The sequence below is a fragment of the Carassius auratus genome, chromosome 46 (assembly GCF_003368295.1).
Source record: "Carassius auratus strain Wakin chromosome 46, ASM336829v1, whole genome shotgun sequence".
NCBI lineage: Eukaryota > Metazoa > Chordata > Actinopteri > Cypriniformes > Cyprinidae > Carassius > Carassius auratus.
The window spans coordinates 8,438,288-8,444,495 of record NC_039288.1 but is presented as its reverse complement, the minus strand read 5'-3'; positions in this window follow the sequence as shown (position 1 = coordinate 8,444,495).

Genomic DNA, 6,208 nt, shown 5'->3' with positions numbered 1-6,208 from the left:
ATTATTATTATAATTATAAAATTATTGTATCTTTATTTTTAAAGGAATAACCAACAACAACAAAAATCTTCCATGTTTACATTTGCACAGTAAACCTCTGTTATGCAGCAATCTGTGATAGTTACATTTTCATTTTATTATATTTTAAAAGTTAATGTTTTATGCCTTCATCTTGTTACCACCATTTTTACATCGAGAAAAAAAGACAATACGGTACTTCTAAAAAAATAAAAAGAATATTTCCTATGCCATTTAAGAGTGCAAATTGTAGTACACATACGCTTAATCGCTCTTATAATTATGGGGGGGGGGTCCTTGAAAATTTTTCTCCAGTTTAAGGGGTCTTTGAGAACCCCTGAGAGAGAGAGAGAGAGAGAGAGAGAGAGAGACTGCGTATTATAAAAGGTGAAGGTCCAAGGTTTTTACGCTTCCGCTCTCTCTCTCTCTCTTCTCTCGTTCACTCTTCCTCTTCCTCCACACACCATGGTATAATTTCTCATTTGAAGACGCTGGCATACCTGTCTGTGTGGCTGTGCTGTTAAAAGCACCGGCCCAATTATAGCATAACACCTAGCCTTACGGTTTCCATGGCTGCGCGATGTATCTGTCCCGCGGGACGCGGCGTGGAGGAACGAGCGTCTTATCAACCATCACCCTGGTAATAACACTCCCCCGAGCCTCGGCGCCTCAGCCAGGCCTTAACGAGAAAGCCAGGGTGAAATCTCTCCTCCGCTTCAGCTCCAGCCATTGATTTGAGCTTAATCTGTTTCTGCGGGTGTGCTTGCGTGCGCGCCTGTGTTTGTGTGTAAGTGTGTGTGTGATTGTGTGAGTGTGCTGGGGGGCGCTGATGGTGGGAGTGTGTGAGCGCGTGAGAGGTACCATTTATTTAACTGAGATTCGCAAGTTGCATTCATCCGAGATTCTGTTAGTGCAAGCTCAACGCTTGAGAAGGAGAGAGAAATAAAGAGAGTGAGAGAGAATTCTCTTTTTTCCCACCTGATTTATCTGATAATGCTGTCTTCCAGTGGTTCTAGCCTACTAGTGGTTCTACGCACTTAATTAGTGTGTAATCTAGAGATGATTGATAGTTTTATGTTTTAGAAACCATTTTAGTCTGAAGTCAATAATATGCACAAAAAAACTTATAAATGTATTAACAGTAATAACAATGTTTACATTCACCATAAACTATTAGTTTTTGTAGCTATTCAATCATAAACTAGCATTACAGTATGTGCAAAGTACCAAGAAAATTTTAATTAATTGGCCATTGGTTTGTTAATATCAGGTAAATTAAGAATAAAAATAGGTAATGGTGAAATATAAACAAATTTCATTACTGTTATATATTATTTTAATGATTTTTATATTATATTACTTTATTTTATTTTTCTTGATAGCTCCTGATTGCTGTACGCTTTTTTTCTATGGGTAACAGCATTGCTTCTTTTAAATTCACCAAATGGAAATGATGTGGAAGGAAAAAAAAGTGATACAGGTTTGGAACAAGCAAAATTTTAATTTATGGTTAATCAATCCCATTAAAAAATCCAAAGTAGATGATTGTCGTTCAGTGCACTTTACTGCTATAGCTTTATTTTCCAGGTATAGTATTCAGTACAGAGCAGTAGGTGGGAAGAAATGTGTCAGTCATATTTTATTGGAAGTACACACACTAGAGTGTCATGTGCCCTTATAGGATATGTGTGTATATATATCTACCATATGCACCCTAGGCAATACATGTCTCATACATGTACTGTAATAAAACAATGACCACCTGTCATTGTTTTTACGAGACAGGTACCTGTCTGAGAGGACATTAGTCAGCTCACTACACGTGAACATATTCTGGTGCTGTGTTTCAAGGAGAAACTCGCCAATTTTTGAAACAGCTTGCAGATATTGTGTGTTGTGGTTTTGAGTTGTTGTGTTATGTATAGTTGTGGGGGGTCTGGTTAAGGGGGAGACTTCCACAGCGATGGTGATGTGTCTTTCTCCACTGCAGCAGCTCATTGGGTTTGCTTATTCACGCCTCACCCTCAGCCACAGGCTCAGGCCCTCAGGCACTCTGCCTCCCACAGCTCTGGAGCCTCTCTTCTTCTCCCTCGTCCTCTCACTCTTCCACACCCTGAGGAGAAAAGTCGGACAGGGTCGCTGCTGAGATCCGAACCCTAATTCAGTTACAGAGTAATCAGTATAAATGTTGAATAATCAGATTGTGTAGATTTACTTTTTTGTTAGATTCAACTTATGGCTTGGTTCATGATAAAGCAAAAATAAAAATAAAGAAAAAAAATCTAGGTGCTATGCCAAATTTGTAGAAATTAATTTTTCTGTATTCATCATGGCTATAAACTGTATTACTCAGTATTAGATTTTTTTCCAGTAGAAATATTGAAACATTTACTTTAGAAGTGGGGGTGAATTTACAAGATTATATAAATCTGCAAATGGGGTAGGATAAATAAACATAATTCAATGAAAAGACCCCATAGATCAATAGATTCTGGAATAATCAAGGTATAATCGAGGTATAATCAAGTCAATGTGTTTGTTGAACTGCATTTTTAATATATTGTTAAAGAAATTAATAGTTGTGTTAAATTTAGTTAATGTACTTTTGTTTATCCCAAATTAAATGCAGAGATAACTAAAAGTAAGCAATTCGTTGGCTGATTTCCTCCTTTGGTACCGCTAATGGTAAAATCTTGGATATAGCACCTTCTGAAGTGTTAGAAAATGTTAGGGACACAAAATGATCCAATTTACATTAGTGATCTTGGAATCAATTACCGATTACGAGTTAGGCTTTGATATTCAGCCCATTCTTGTTGCTTGCATGTTACACTGAACGTCTCCAGCAAAGCGGTCCAGCAGTGTTATTGGGCTCTGTTGGCTGTCGCTGTTGTCTTGGCTCAGGCCGTCATGAGGAAGCAAGCGTGGGGCTGGGGGAAGGGCACGTGTGTGTGTTGGCCGTGAGGGTGAGCAGATCAGCACGGTTGCATGTCTGTGTGGCGGTGATAAGATTCTAGGATTCTCCTACTGTGACAGGTCTGTTTGGTACCCTGACCTTCCACTCCAAAGCAGCGTGATTAACTCTACCTCACCATCCACCAAAGAGTCCAGTGCCACATTTACCCACCACAACCTCACTGATACATCCTGAACGCCCACAGTGTGCCCCAAGAACCTTCCCGGAAGCCCCCAACCCTGCTGAAGCATCTACAGCTTCATGTGTAACCAGAGACTCCTTCAGCTTCTAACTTCTACATGAACTCACCTGCAACATCTAACACTAACCTACTCTACAACTGACTGCAAACCAAATAGCTTGAATAAAGCAAATGATTGGATGAAATTTAAGGCTCAACATGGCAGCTGTAGGACAGGAAATATTGCATTAAAATAGTCAATTAAAATAGCCAATCAATACATTTGTAAAAGCATTGTCTGTATTCATGCGTTGCATGTTCATATTAGCTGTACTGAATTATTTTATATATTTTTTTATTTTTGCCTTTTATTTTAGCAAAAGAGGCAACATTTATGAAACTGTATAGTAGTCTTGGTCACACTTTATTTTAGGGTCCAATTCTCACTATTAACTAACCATTAACTATGACTTTTGCCTGAATTAATTCCTAATTTGCTGCTTATTAATAGTTTATAAGGTAGTTGTTAAGTTTAGGGTATTGGGTAGGATTATGGATGTTATGCATTATATGTACTTTATAAGCACTAATAAACAGCCAATATGTTAATAATACACATGCTAATAAGCAACTAGTTATTAGTGAGAATTGTACCCTATACTAAAGTGTTACCGTAGTCTTTTACCATTTCTGTCTTAAATCGCTGGGGTATATTTGTAGCAATAGCCAAAAATACATAGTTTGGGTCAAAATTATAGATTTTTCTGTAATTTCCTACCGTAAATATATCAAAAGTAAAATTTTTATTAATAGTTTTTTTATTAGTAGTATTCATTGCTAGGAATTTCATTTTTACTTTTCAACTTTTTTCGCACCCTCCGATTCCAGATTTTCATATACGGTAGTTGTATCATGGCCATATATTGTCCGATCCTAATAAACCATACATCAATGGAAAGCTTATTTATTCAAGTTTCAGATGATGTACAAATTTCCATTTTGAAAAATGGACACTTAAGACTGGCTTTGTGGTCCTGGGTCACATTTATGTAAACAGAGTCTGTTCTTGAACAGAAACCAAGATGGCCACCAAGTTAACTTGGTTAAAGTTGGCATTCTTGCTTAAGCTCTTAGCCCCTGTTGGTAGATGCCAAGACTAGTCTATAATAACTTGAATGTTCTGTAAGCCACTTCCAAAACACCTGCCAAATGCATAAATGTCAACTGCCATTAAGATGCAGGGGAATGCTAACGGACGCTAACAGATAGCTTTATCCAGATATATTAGGGCCTGAACTTGGTCCTAACCTTGTAAGAACAGTGTTGCAGGTTCTAGATTTCTCTATTTATTATTTGATCATGTAATTAGCAATAGTTCATGGGTTTCCATCACAGGTTTGCAATGCTGTGATTCACCTCGTTGTTGGCTTGGTTCATAGTTCAAGCATACACTTTAGAATCCATGTAGGAAAAATTAATGGAAGAAATACTTTCAGAATCAAAGCTGCTGATAAATAAAGTAAATACAAAATGTAACATGCTCGGCTGGATTATTTACCATAAGATCACCAAAATGCTAAATGCTCATACAAGGTCACTTTTTCTGCTGCATTTGTATTTCATTTTCACCTATAAGAAGGTTCATGCTAACATAAATTACTTACTTTTAATGTCTATTTTTTGGATGTAGTGTGGACAACTGTATAACACTTTATTCTTATTAAGTCTGATAGTTAAAAAAAAATATATGTCTATTCAGCAAACACATGTATCTGTAGTTTTAGCTGAAAACTACGTCCTCTCTCAGGTGTGTGTGTGTATATATATATATATATATATATATATATATATATATATATATATATATATACTGGCCAGAAGCCCTTCAAGTTTCTTCAGCCCAACACACACACTCTCACAAACACACTGCATTCACTAACAGGCACAGCCACACTACTATCCCTCACTTGCTCTCTTTATCTACACCCCCACCCAATACATACCTCTCTCTCAGTCTCTCTCTCTTTTTCTCTCTCCCTCTGTGATGGCAGGACGGGCAGTGAGATGTGCAGCTCGGAAGAGGCGAGGACGCCGCGGCGCACATTAATAATGCAGAGCCTCAGCTTCCTCCCAGCGCCGTGGCCATGGCACTGGCCCATCGCTGTCACCAGGGGGGAGCTGGGAACATTCTCTCTCTCTCTCTTTCGAGCTCTACTTTTTTCAGTCTCTCACACATAAACACAGGCAGACATACACACTTTTACACAAACCCCACCAAACTGGGCCTCCACCGGAGACTGTGGCTCATTACAGACCCTGCTCTGATGACTGCACCACAGACCTGGGCTCATTACGGCACTGAGGACTCTATCCAGCTCTCCAGCCCTGCAGCTGGTACCTCCATTTCTCTCCTGCAGCATGATGCTTTGCTCTCGTGTTCGCATAATCCATATACTTTTACTTCCACCTGTCTTACTTACTCATAAAAATTTTGTTTTATTAGTACATATTTGTGGTAGGCCAATATTGTTTCTTGTATGTAGGAGTGTAACGACTATTGCAATTTTTGCATTCATTCAGAGTTAATCATTACTTTTCATAGTCTCATTACTCAGTGTGTCCCATAGCCATTTCTTGACCCTATTTATGGGGGGCTTTGGTCTGCCGTCTTTCATCTCAGACCCTCTAAAAAGCTGCAATTAACTCAGCTACAGCAGTAGCTGTCGGAGGCTAGTTCACTCCCCTTACCGGTCGTTAAAAAGTTTGCTACATTAGGTATTATACTTCCCTCTGGTTAGCGGTGGTCCTGGTCATAAGCGATATGAGTGGATCTTTCATCCACCATAAAAATGCATTAAAATGCAATTAATTTAAATGATTGTTTATTTTATTAAAAGGATAGGATACCCAAAAATTTAAATTCTGTTATCATTTACTCTTAATGTAAATTAAAATTTGAACTAACTTTTGAATCTGAACACAAAAGAAAATATTTTTAGTATTTGTTTCAGTTCCCATTGACTTCCATTATATGTTTATCCATACAATGGAAG